The 13,784-nt window shown below is 44.5% G+C and overlaps 1 protein-coding gene across 4 annotated transcripts in view; it reads left to right on the top strand.

Annotated features, from left to right (window-relative positions):
- The first annotated feature begins 4,472 nt into the window (after positions 1–4,472).
- Klhl8 (kelch like family member 8) overlaps positions 4,473–13,784 on the top strand; it is a 49,477-nt gene continuing 40,165 nt past the window's right edge. The window contains exons 1-2 of one of the 4 annotated variants that reach the window (XM_031337038.1): positions 4,473–4,658; positions 6,580–6,691. The gene's annotated coding sequence lies outside the window, so the exon portion shown is untranslated. Of the gene's footprint in view, positions 4,755–6,579; positions 6,692–13,784 lie in introns of all 4 variants that reach the window. The other 3 variants (XM_031337040.1, XM_031337036.1, XM_031337037.1) reach the window with 3 other exon arrangements.

The raw sequence follows: 13,784 nt of genomic DNA, 5'->3' as shown, positions 1-13,784 counted from the left end.
ATGAAATGCTGGGGCTCTCTTACTGAGAAAGAAGGCAAGGGGATGCTAAGAAGATATTTCTTTTATTTGTCTTGTAAAAATTTTTTCAGACATAAAGTGTACTATGAAGATGTAAATTTGATGCCTGAGAGTATGTAACATGGAGCTATAGCTTAATAAAAAAGAGTATGTTACAAGCCAGACATGGTGGTGTTTGCCTATGTAGTTCCAGCACTTAGGAGGCTGAGATTGGAAGGCTGCTGAGAATTTGAGGCTAGCCTGGGTTACATAGAAAAACTGCATGCAGAAACAGCAAAAGAAATACTTTTCATAATTTGGAAAACACAGGCTTGAAACATATTGCTTTGAAAACATATTGCCTGTTTCAACCAAAAGTATGAATAAAAAGGGCATGGTTGTAGATGCCTTTAATCCCAGCACTTGGGAGGCAGAGGCAGGCAGATCTCTGAGTTTGAGGCCAGCCTGGTCTACAGAGTGAGTTCCAGGACAGCTAGGGCTACACAGAGAAACCCTGCCTCAAGAAAAGAAAGAAAGAAAGAAAGAAAGAAAGAAAGAAAGAAAGAAAGAAAGACAGAAAGGAAGGAAGGAAGGAAGGAAGGAAGGAAGAAAAAAAGGAGAAAGAAAGGAAGGAAGAAAGAGTTGGGCTAGAGAGACGGTTCAGAAGTTAAGAGCACTGGCTGCACTTCCAGAGGTCCTGAGTTCAATTTCCAGCAACCACATGGTGGTTCACAACCATCTGTAATGGGATTTGGTGCCCTCTTCTGGTGTGCAGGCATACATGCAGGGAAACTATGGTACACACAATAAATAAATCTTTAAAAAAGAAGTATGAAGTTTTGTTTGGAAGCATTTTACACATGTTTCAAAAATAGTTATTGCAAGTAAATTTTTCTTTGTGTATATGTGTGCTCATGTATGCATGCATACTGATGAACAAACCTGGGGCTTTACACAAACTAGGGAAATGCTCGACCACTGACTTCCACCCGGGCCAAGGCCCAGCTGTGCACTTTTGTTGTTTTGAGTGAGCAGTTGCTCTTGCCCTCACATTTCATATATTATTGCTCAAAAGAGGATTCCAGTTCCCTCTGTGTGCAGACTGAGGAGTCAGATGCATCTAGGCAGGTTCAGCAGGGTGTGGAAGCTGGTTTGACAAGGGCATGACAGAGTAGCAAAACTGAAACTCTAAGGTTGAAAAAAATAAAAGAAGAAGAAGACAAAAACCACTACCACAACAGATTAGTAACGAGTTTAAAAGCCCTTGTCAACACTGGGGATTTCCAAGGAGCACAGCGGAAGTCCCAGTGGCCATCTCAAAGATGCCTCCTGTTTCAGCTTCACCCACAGACCCATCCCCACATGCCTCGGTACCTCTCAGTGGAAATAAGAGCAGGTAGCCTCCTGGCTGAGCATGTCTTCCAACAGTGCCACCTCATCCAGAGGTGTGTGCTTGCAACGTTTATTCAGACCTTTAACACATTTTCTCTTACACAAGCATTTGGAGCCACAGTGAGACTAGCTACTGTCTGTCCATCTAGGAAGCAGAGCTGGGGAGCTGAGACAGAGTTTATGAGGTCAGAACTTAATATCTGAACTATCCAGCCTTTGACTAGAAATGTATGCAAAACCATTAATTTCGCAAAGCTGATGTGCATGCAGTCATTATTTATTAAGAACATAGTATATATCAAGTACTATGCTTCTCTTTTCTAAGGAACTTGCAGATAAATTGAAATTAATTAAAAATGCTTGCAGATTAGTGTTACTGTAAGGATAAAAAGAGGTCTCACTGTGTGTGGGGGGGGACAGGGGCTACAAAGAGTGGGTGAACCTTCCTGATTAAAAGTCTAAGTGATAGCGGATGGTTGTTAGAATGACCCAGGCAACATGTTAAAAGAAGCAGAAATGATAAAGCCCAATCAGAAATGAAGGAACTTCAAACATTTCAGAGATGAGTGAAGATGACCAGAGGTTTATTTATTTATTTTGAGATTTGTGTATATTTTGTTTTATGTATATGAGTGTTTTATCTGCATATACCTCTGTGCACCAAGTGAATACAGAGGCCAGCAGAGGGTGTTGGATCCTTGGGAACTGGAGTTACAGCTTGCTGATAGCCACTACTAAAAGGATGGGCATTGGCCCGGGACACCCCAAGACCAAGTTCTCAGTCAACATGAAGAACTTACTTAATTACTTAGCCCACAGGGGCAGAGGGCAGGAGATAAGAGACAAAGACAAGAGATAAAGGATTAGGGAGAAGGGGAAGGGAATGAGGGAAAGGGGGAAGGGATGTTTGTCCTAGTGCGGGGACAAAGGACTGTCTCTGGATAGAATGGAGACAGATGTGGCCCACAGGAAAATGGTGCATTATAAAGGTAAAAAGGGGAACCTCTGCGTTATGATGAGTTGGCTTGTTTTGATTGGGCAGGTGAGCCAAAAGGGACTTTTGATTGCTGGACTTCAATAGTTCAATAGTTGGACCTTGGTCGTCAGTCTCAGGAGGGGGAGTTGTCAAATAAGGGAACAGACCTTGGTGGCATCAGGAACGCAAGGCAGAGGAAATGGATGACAGGGCCAGAGCCATGCTCACCTTGCCAAGCTGGGCCAAAGTCACCCACTAGGGTGCTGGGGACAGAACCTGGATCCTCTGGAAGAGTATCCAGTGCTCTGAACCACTGAGCCATCTCTCCAGCCCAGAGGCTTAAAGATATCTTTGTCAGATTGATTACATAGGTACTGGACAGAAAACTGTCATTAATTTATTAGCATAAAGTGAGCCATGGAGCCCGGGCCAGGAAAGGAAGCCACCAATGTATCTTGGAGGGAGAATACAGGAGGGAATTGCTTTTTGTTTCCATTTTTCAATTCCAGTTTTTTGAGACAGGCTTTTATTGTTGTAGCCCAGGTTAGCCCAAGGTAATCATTATGTAGCCCAGGCTGGTCTGCAACTCTTGCTCCCCCTCCTGAATGCTGGGATTCCATAACTCCTGGTTATGGAAGTAGTTGTTCAGAGAAGTTTAAACCAGTAAACTGGCATAGAGGAAAGGGATGGTCGGAGTCCATGGGTGGGCAGACAATGGACACAAGCCAGTGAGGCGCTGCAGCAGGGAGGTGACTTTCGTGATGGTCCATTTTCATGCCTGGTGCCTGCAAGCGTCATCTCCTTTACAGATGAAGTCGCCTTCCTGATTCAGCTTTCTGAATCCACTTGTAGACAGCACCTGAAATGTTGGTGTAGGCTTAAAGCTCTTTATTCCAGGATTAGAGGGGAAGAGATAAAACATAAAATGCAAATGCTGATTGGGATTTAACCTTACCATTTATTCCCACCAAGTACAATCAGATAATGATCCAAGAGATATCATCGCATATCCTTTCTGGTTTTAGTTCATAGAGCGCAGGGCAGGGGAGTCTAATATCCTGTTTATGGACCAACTTGTGTATCCTCAAATGAAGGTAGGGAGGGGGAGTCTATCTTGCTTTATAAAATCTATATATTTGAAATAATTAGGTGAAATTGTTGTTATGGATGCATCCCTTTTAGGACAGGCCCTTGTCCCAGCTGCCCCTCTCCCTTGTTTTATCGCCGTTTGCTATGGGTATTTAACTTTTAAAAAAATGCTTTTTGCCTGATCGTGTTATGCCAACAGAAATTCATCTCTGGATCCAGAGTTGTAGAAACTTACTCTCATTGTACTAAAGTATGTGGCCAAAACCACTTGAGGAAGAAGAATGAATCTGGGCTCTCTGTTTCAGGGGACTTCAGATCCTCATCTTAGAGGAGGCCTGCAGAAGTGGCCCTAGGGCAAAGGTTCCCACTCGTGGGGGATGTTTAAGCAGGTTATGGGACCTTTGGGACCTATCTGGCACAAGCAGGCCAGTGCGAGCGAGCGGGCGTGACTACACCTGTCTCTTTTCAGGCCCAGCTGGAGGCTCGCTAGTTTGCCTAGGCTGGATCCAATTTGTATCTTTGTATCTTAGCCACATGAACAGCTGACCTTACCTTCCTGCACCAAGCTGTCCGGTCTATGGCTAAATTTCGTATGCGCTTTGAAGATTCTGGAAGCTCCAGAATGCCCTGGAAAAAAGAGTTCAGGGAACTATTCTAAAATATTTCCTGGCTCTTTTTTCCTACATTTCCAGCAACTAGGATTTGTCTTATTTCACCAGTTTTTACTAGTAATTGTGTCTAACACTCCGTACTTAGTTCAATTACTTCCTTGTTTTGCAGACACAAGCTGTTTTGCATACATTTTGCAGAGCATGAACTAAAAATGATAGGAACAGATATAAAACCTGGGATATTCCGCGCGCAGGGGATGGATGCAGGGAGGGACAGAAGGGAAGCTCCGCTGGGTCAGGGCGCGTTCAAGGAGGCAACCGAGAACTACATTTCCCAGAGTGCCGCGTGCAGCACGCGCGCGCCTCGCCGCCCCGCCCCGCCCCCGCGGCTCTCTTGAGCGCTCTGCCGAGCCGGGCACGAGCGAGCGGGCGGGCCGGTGAGCGCGTCCCCGGGGTGTCCGAGCGGGGCTGGCGCGGCGCCGGCGCGGAGCGGGTGTGGCGGCTCGGCCTGCGCGGCGGCCGCGGACGGAGGTAACCGCTGCGTCGTCCCGCGCGCGGGACTCAGCCTGGAGCGGCCACCCGCGTTCGCGTCGGTGAGGAGCTGCCCGGCGGCGCCGGCGCCATCCCTCGGGGAACCGAAGGGATCCGGGCGGGCCTCGCGGGCCGCGCTGCCCGGAGCGGCGGCGCAGGTGCTCGGGGTCCGGGGCGGGCGACTGCAGGGGTGTCCCCTCCTGGGGCTCGCGGGGCTCCTGCAAAATCTGTACCCAGCCGGGCGGCGCCGCTCCTGGCTGAGCTCGTGGCTTGCTCCAGGGAGGGTCCCCGATTTGTGGACACAGTTTAGTGTTCCCAGCCGTCTACCAGGCTTGCACGGCCCCGGTGTTACGGTTTGGGAAGCTTGTTACCCTCTTTTTCCTTCAGGCAGTATTTGTTACCATGCATTTCGTGGAGATCCTCGCGGTTTTGAATATTCCTGTCAGCCTGCTTTAATTGCCTACCTTTATATTTTGCTACTTACCGTAAGGCATTAGCGTATGCAGGTACTTTGGGCAGTAGGTCTTACTTAGAACCTGGGTTGCCACAGTAATTAACCCTGCCAGGTACACGTGGGTTTTTGGTTTTTTTTTTTGTTTTTTTCTTTTTAATGCTTTTTTCCCCCCTCTTACATAAGTTAATTGTTTTCAGCCTTGTTTCTCTGTCTTCCGTGAGCCCAGGCCGTGCTAAAGGGCGGGTGGGGTACGTTTAGCAAAGCAGAGACCCTCTGCTAGTGCTACCAGAGCCTGTGAACTACATGCAGGTAGCTTTGCCATTAGCCTTTTTGCTTTTCTGCCTGCTTTCTCCTGGCACCTATTTTTTGGTTTGTCAGTCAAACTGACTGACCTACTTAAAACTTTAGTCATGTTGCCTTGAAAATACCAAATAGTAGGAGCACAAGTATAAAAAGAAGTCACAGATCCTGTATTCAGCTGTATGCACTTGGATTTATATTCATTCTTCTATTTTCTACCTCCCCCCCCCCCCCCCCCCTCCATCCCAGGGCCTTGTACACGTCGGGAACACACTACCACGGAGTACATCCACAGTCCGAATTTTTACATTTAAAACTATTCTTTTAGCATTTGATAACTGTTAGTGCTACTAATTTGTAACGTTATATATTCCTTAATAAATTCCAAGCCCTAATTTAAAATCACAGTGAAAAACTAAGCACAGTGTATAATTTTCCCATTTCTATAGAAACCCAACCTCCTGGTTGTCAAGTCCCTCGTGGGGTCAAAGCCTACACTGATGTTTCATCATCCCTCAAAATTTTGTCCTTTACATTAGGGTTCAAATAGCACTAGAAGTTGTGGTAGTAACTCATTTGGTAGAGTGCTGGCCTAATCTGGATTTCATGTCCAGCACTGCACAAACGGGATATAGCGGTGTGTACCTGTGATCCCAGTACTTGGGAGACAGGAATTCAGAGTCACCCTCAGCTACACTGAGTTTGAGGCCTGCCTGGGCCATGTGAGCAGCAACAGCAACAGCAGCAAAATCTAAACAAAAAGCCAAAAATGGGTATTTAAGCTTTTCTCTCCTTCCCTTCCTCCCTCCTTCCCTTCTTCCTCCCTTCCCTTCCTCCCTCCTTTCCATTCAGTTTTTTGAGGCAGGGTTTTTCTGTATAGCCTTGACTGACCTAGAACTAACTACTCTATAGACCGGGCTGGCCATAAACTCACAAGAGAGCTCTCCCTGCGTCTACCACCCGAGTCGGCACTGGTGTGTGCTACTGCCACCCAGCTTAAGCTTTTCAATTTCTTACGTTTGAATTTTCAACAAATAATTTATTCTTGTATATAAAGAGTTAAAGACATGCGCAGGAACAAATGTTTCATAAAAGACAAAAAGCCATGTTTTTCAGTGGTAAGCTGTTTAGTATAATTGTATCTTTCTTTGGAAAAAGTTTTATATTAAGTAATGAAGCAAGAGGAAATTGGATATTCAAATCTTTTAATTAAAAACCATTTTTTGCAGTGCTGAAGATCGAACTCTGTTGACCGTTTAAAATACCGTAATTACTGTTTACTGCCTCCCGGGCCAACATCTCCTGTGTGGTCGGTCAGCCTGTTTGCTCTGCTCTGAGGAGGTATAATAGTGGACTGAGCTCCGTCTGCAATTAGTTCTTGGGTTAAAATCCCTGCTCTCCGCTCATTGGCTGTTTAATCGTGGCAAGTTGTTATCTGAACCTGTTTCCTTAGCTGGGGAAGAAGGATAAAAATACCATCTGCTTCTGTCTTCCCGGAATCGTGAGGGCTAGCCTTGATTGTATGTGGGGCTCTTCACACTGTGTACTCTTCCAGTGCTCTGAAAACATTGTTGCCTTCCCGTTGTTGCTGAGGGACTGGTTGGACGCTAGTATCATTACTTGACTGTGTCTTTGCCTTATTATTTGCTTATGATTTATTTAATTGGTCCCTGCAAACCAGGGCTAGAATTATGAAGGACTGGCCACACCTTGGGAACCCCCCCTACACGCACACTGATCTTCCAGGAGTCTAAGAATTTACTCTGTATCTGTCTGTGTTTGCTGGAGAGTAGACCCGATTCAACAGATGGCGTACGCCTTTATTCCCAGCACTTGGGAGGCAGAGGCAGGCGGATTTCTGAGTTCGAGGCCAGCCTGGTCTACAGAGTGAGTTCCAGGACAGCCAGGGCTACACAGAGAAACCCTGTCTCGAAAAACCAAAAAAAAAAAAAAAAAACAGATTCTCACTCAAAGGGGTTCCAAGTCCTCTTCTTCTCAAAAAGGTCTTTTCTGTTACTTTGTTGTATTTTTGAGACAACATAATTGCTGTGTAACCTGGGATGATTCTAAATTTCACAAGCCTCAGCCTCCTGCCTCAGCTTCCCAAGTCCCATTCATAACCACACTTCATAAAGTGACTGCAATTGGCGAGTGTTGAGTGTTGAATTTTGGGCTTTGGGTAGACAAGCCCTGTACTGTCAAGCTATACCAAACTGCACACACCCATACAGAGAGAGATGGAGGGAGACAGAGGGAGAGAGAGAAACAGGGAGTCGGGAAGAGAAAGAGACTGAGACAGAGACAGAGGGAGATGGGGAGAGAGAGACTGAGGCAGAGAGAGACAGACAGAGACGGAGATTGATTGATTGATTGATTCATTCATTTGTTCATTCCAGGAACCACCGGCTTCAACTGTCTACAAGCTTTCTTTACTAGAAAACTTGCAGATTTTATAAAAACGGGAGTGAGGTGGCAGAGAAGAGAAAACGGGAAGTTTGAGACACCAAACTCTAGGCATTGACTCGGAGTTAGAACCAGTGCCATATTTGGATAGTCACAAGACTTGGGCTTTGTAGTCAGATTTACTAATGTTGCTCCTGGGCATGCCTGCCTTGCACCTCTGTGGTGCTGGATGGGCCAACTCTTCTTACTCTCTCTGAGCCTCTTTATCCACTTCAGTTAAAAGTGGTTTTTCTTTAGACATCATTAAGATGAGTATATATATATAGTGTTTCAGTCATGATAGCACTGTGTGTGTGTCTGTGTAAGAAAAGGGTGGCAGGGTGATATAAGTAGTCCTTGTCTGTGGAGGGTTCTCTGTATTTGTACCCCAAATGTCCATAAGCATGCTTTATGTCTTTGCTGTAAAAAAAATTATTTATTGGAGAATTTTGTTCCTTCCCAAAAACCTCTGGCCTGATACTTAATCACAGTAAAAACATTCATTTCTTAGCCATCTCATGTATACTAAATCCAAAGCCAAATACTTTATATCGTATCACTTCATTTAAATTTCAGAAGCGCCTTAAAGGAAAGCATCAAGTTGAGTGATTCTGTGTGGCTTGCCCAAGCCTCCACAGCTAATAGACTCTAAGACTGTGTGTCTCCCAAGGCTCTGCTGTGAGCCACTAGTTCATGTGCCTCCATTAAACATGGCTAACATTTCTCCAGAAGATAGAAGGCAACAGCTCTCTGTAACACTGTGGTAGGTAGAGACAAACTGACTTAAACCCAGGGTCAGACTGCTGCCTACACACTAGAGTGAACTTGCTGCCTGCATCTGTGCAAGATGTATCAAGACACACGTGCTCCTGTATGTCTGATTTCTACAGTGAACAGTTTTCATAGAGACCCTATAGCCCACGGAGCCCAAGATATTTCCTGTCTGGTCATTATACCCCAAAGATTACTGGCTCCCGAGCTAGACTGATCCTGTTCCTCTATAAATGAGTTGAAGGCACCCTAGGAATAACACCTCAGCACTATCCTGTCAGCAAGGATGTGGTCTCTGGGCATAGGAGCTGAGAGTAACCCACTTACGATGCCAGCTGGAATAAAAACAACATTTAGTCACTTTCCTTTCTTAGAATTACTTTGAAGTGCTTTGGGAATATGGCTCTTAGGACCCATGCCCACAGTCCCTGTGGCCTGGTTTGAAATTCCACTTAATATTCTCTAGTAAATAGCTTTTGGAATCAGTTCATTATGTTAATCCAAATCAGCAATTATATAAATCAATCGCTTTTTTTTTTTGTTTTAAAGTAGCACTTGCATAGTTTGTTTGCAAGTTTTTAAAGCAATGAGTGAGTATCCTTAGACCTGGTGTGGGTGATCCTTAGTAGCAGGGGTTGTTGCTTGTCTGGATCATTCATTGGGGTTTACTTTAGTTTTTAAATAAGATTATTGTTGCATACTTCCAGCAGCATGATTTTGAGGCTCTCACTGTCTAGCTCTGGCTGTCCTGAAACCCATTTTGTAGGCCAAACTGGCCTCAAACTCACAGAGATCTGCCTGGCTCTGCCTCCTGAGTGATGGGAGTAACATTTTTAAAAAGGAAAATATGAGATAGATTGGATGAGATAGTCCAAAAATGTCTTCACAATTAGAATCAGACTTCCTTTTGAGTCAGGGTCTCTCTATGTAGCCCAGACCTGGGCTTGTGTAGCGAATGCAACCTTGAACTGGAATCCTCCTGTCAATAGCCTCTTGAGTGAGAACTGGAATCCTCCTGTCTGTCATAGCCTCTTGAGTGAGAACTGGAATCCTCCTGTCAATAGCCTCTTGAGTGAGAACTGGAATCCTCCTGTCTGTCATAGCCTCTTGAGTGAGAACTGGAATCCTCCTGTCTGTCATAGCCTCTTGGGTGAGAACTGGAATTCTCCTGTCTGTCATAGCCTCTTGGGTGAGAACTGGAATTCTCCTGTCTGTCATAGCCTCTTGGGTGAGAACTGGAATTCTCCTGTCTGTCATAGCCTCTTGGGTGAGAACTGAAATTCTCCTGTCTGTCATAGCCTCTTGGGTGAGAACTGGAATCCTCCTGTCATAGCCTCTTGGGTGCTAGAGTACAAGACTATGCTACAATACTTGACTCTCTTTCTTTTGCAACAGTTTTTCTGAGTCATTTGTTTTTCTGGGTCCATCTAGACAAGAGGCACAGGTGCAGCATTAAGTGTTCTTTAACGTGAGTGGTTTGCTTTGATGACTGATGTCTTAGTGGTAAAGCATAACCAGAGTCTCTCCTTGAGCAACCGGAATTAGAACTTCTCAAAGTCTTTCTGCTCAGAGACTAGTCTGCAGGACAGTGTTTTTATAAAAGACTTGGAAATGGAAAGAAAGGGGCACATATCTTATAGCTGATTAGTAAGTAGATATGAAAGTGCTCTTCTAAGTATCAGTTTACCATAGAGACTTCTAAAGACTCCATCTTTAAACTTACATCATTACCAACCACAGATCCTTAGAATCCTCAGTATAACCTGTGATGACTGACTGAAGGATTGAATGGTAGTGTGTGATTATAAACCCATAAGACAGCTGTGCAACATCAGTTTGTTTTAGTCTGTGTATGTTCAAACTAAATTGGGTTCAGACGCCTATGTTCTTTGTGGCCACATATATTTATTATTCAGGTTTCTGTCACTATAACAGAACCATGATGATATGTTCATAAAAAGAAAAGGCTGATTTTGGATCCAGTTTTGGAGGTTCTAGGTCCTTAGTTTAGTTGGCTCATTGCTTTGGGCTGGTGGTGAGGTAGAAGATTATGGTGGGAGCTTGTGCAAGAGCAAAACAAGAGGGAGCGCAGCCTGCCACAGCCCCTCTAAGAGCATGCCTCTGTTGTACTAAGATAGTGGTGCTCAACCTCTGGGTTGTGACCGCTTTGGGGGTTGAATGACCCTTTCACAGGGAAAACACAGATATTTACATTATGATTCATAACAGTAGCAAAATTACAGTTATGATAGCAACAAAAATAATTTTTTGATTATGGGTCACCACCACATGAGGAACTGTATGTATTTTTTTGTTTGTTTGTTTTGTTTTTTATGTTTTTCGAGACAGGGTTTCTCTGTATCCCTGGCTGTCCTGGAACTCACTCTGTAGACCAGGCTGGCCTTGAACTCAGAAATCCACCTGCCTCTGCCTCCCAAGTGCTGGGATTAAAGGCGTGTGCCACCACCACCTGGCGGAACTGTATGTATTAAAGGGATGCATCATTAGAAAGGGTGAGAGCCACTGCTCTAAGATCTCCTACTCATCCTCCACCCCTAAAGTCGCCACCACCTCCTAACAGTGCTGAGAGAGCAAGACGTCAGGGTCCAAGCTTGTAATCACTGGGACTAGTTTAAACCTGCTTACTCTAAATAGTTCATTAGAATTGATTTTAAAGCATTCAGTTCTCTCTCTCTCTCTCTCTCTCTCTCTCTCTCTCTCTCTCTCTTTGAGAAATATCCTGTTTTTTGATCCTTGGCAACAAATTCTGGCAAATTTATTTTTTGCTTGGCTTTATATTCAAATAGCAATCATGTGCTAGACTTACAGCCTTATGCCACTCTCTCATATTTTTGGTTGTGAGCCTAGCCTTTAACGGCTGAGCGATCTCTCCAGCCCACCTTATGCCACTCTCTCATATTTTTGGTTGTGAGCCTAGCCTTTAACGGCTGAGCGATCTCTCCAGCCCGCCTTATGCCATTCTCAAAAGCAACAAGCAATGTAGGTTTCCTCTGAAAAACTGGTTCACATGTGCAATGCACATATTTAGATAAAGTCCATGGCCTGACGGTACTATGTACTAGAGTTTCAGATCATCTTGGCTGTAATAAACTAGGGGCTCCAGTTCAAACAATGAAGTAATTTCCATGATCCATCCTTTGAATGCCTTCTTAATAAAGCAGACCCCTGAACAGAACTATAATAGAGTATTTATTACTGTAATAATACTACTTATAGAACATGTAAAAACATAGATTTTAAAATGATAATAACATCTAATATATCCTAATGCTTTTGAAACCATGAGCCAAAATAAATAACCCTTGTCTTTTTTGTGTTGTTTATTGGCAATTTTTCACAGCTCTTAGAAAAGTAGCTAATAATTTACATTACATTATTGAAATTTACCAAAAAATGGTATATAACATAACCTGCTTTGTGATAAATGCAATGAAGAGATAAACTAGATTGTGAGAGACACACAGAAGTCATTCACCCAGACCAGCCTAGGAATCAGGCAATTGTGAAGACAAAAATGTTTTCATAAAGATTTACTTTTATTCTATCTCTCTCTGTGTGTGTGTGTGTGTGTGTGCCAGCACATGTGAATGCAGGTGTCTGCAGATGCCAGAGGCATTGGACTTCCCTGGAGCTGGAATTGAAGTTGTGAGCTGCCTGTGCTGGGTGCTCAGTTCCTCTGGAACCTATCTGGGCTCTTAACTCCTGGACCATCACTCTAGTCTTGATTTTTAAAGTATGTTTGGTTCTTTGGCTTCGTTTTGTTTTGTTTTTGAAGTGGGATCTCACACTGTAGCCCCTGTTGTCATGGAACTGACCGTGTAAGTCAAGCTGGCTTAAACTTGTGGCAGTACTCCTTGGTCTCCTGATATTTCAATTACAGTTTGGAGAAGGCTTGAGTCCTAGAAATGAGTAAGGGCTGATGAGGGGCCTGGTGAAGGGCATTTCAGAAAGTGGATAGTCTGAGAGCAGTGGGGAAGATGTTAGATAGCAGGGGCTATGTGCAGCGGTGTGTGTAGTCAGGCTTGGTTCCACACAGAGATGGTCTTGTCCTCTTCATAAGCATATAAAGTGGTAACGCGTGTACATGCATCACCAGTTGACAGGTATAATTCCTAAATTAGCCAAATGCTGATACATTTTTTTCTGCTTTTGTAGCACCTAAAATCTTCACCTAACTGAACTGTAAATAGTACAAACTGAAGCTTTTTCAAACACTGTATAATTAGGACTGTTGCCTCCTGTAGTGGGTGTGACAGCAGTGATTGTGTAGTGCTGTCCTGCCTTACTTTGTGTTGCAGTGCTGTGACTGAGTGCAAGGGCCTGAGTGTGCTGGGCGGGCACTCATGTGGAGCAACATCCCAGTCCTATAGCAAGTTAAGCCGAGCTTCAGTCACAGTGCCATTGGGAATTTTGTTTTGTTTGATTTGTAAGATAGGATTCTCCTTGCAGAGGGCCTGAGTTCAGTGTCCAGTACCCACATGGGGGCTCACACCCTTCCCTAACTCCAGTTCCGGGCATCCCAACACCCTCTTCTGACCTGGCAGTGGGGAAACAAGCACATGGTATACATGTATGCATGCAGGCAGATAGATTAATCAGTCAGTCAATCAGTCACATAGGATAAGAGACAGTGTCTCACACTGTAGCTGGGGGTGGCCTGTGACTCATACTGTATGACTTAGGCTGGCCCAGAGCTCAAGGTAGCCTTCTTGCTTCAGCCTCTGAGTTCTGGGATTATAAGTACAACTTCTGCTCTCATCCAGAGCTCTTTCTGCTCAATACTTTGCTCACTAATGTGTGCTATGAAATAGAATTGCCACTTGTTGCCAGTGTTGTATGTGCTATGTAGTAGCACTACACATTGGTGGTACACCCCAGACCATGAAAATAAAAGAGGGAGGTAGAACAGGTAGGTTATTTGAGCGTGGTGCCTCTGTTGTTTTCTGTGATTCACTAGACATTTATTTGCATGTTAAAAACATCGGTTTGTTATACCACATCTACTTCAGTTCATTAGAACCTGTCTACTTCTTTTGCTACTTTTTGTTCAGCCCTTCAGGATTTGTTGGATGTTGGCCTGTGGGGCAGCTGAGGAAGAACAGGAGGCTCCAGCTGTGTTTTGTTATTGTGATGTTTCAGGGTGTCTGGAGAGAGACATCCGCTGCCCTTGCTCCTGTTTCCTGCTGCTTTTTCTTTTTAA

Source organism: Mastomys coucha, unplaced genomic scaffold (genome assembly GCF_008632895.1).
Source record: "Mastomys coucha isolate ucsf_1 unplaced genomic scaffold, UCSF_Mcou_1 pScaffold22, whole genome shotgun sequence".
Lineage (NCBI taxonomy): Eukaryota > Metazoa > Chordata > Mammalia > Rodentia > Muridae > Mastomys > Mastomys coucha.
The sequence above is the reverse complement of the archived record's forward strand: the minus strand, read 5'-3'. Positions and strand labels throughout refer to the sequence as shown.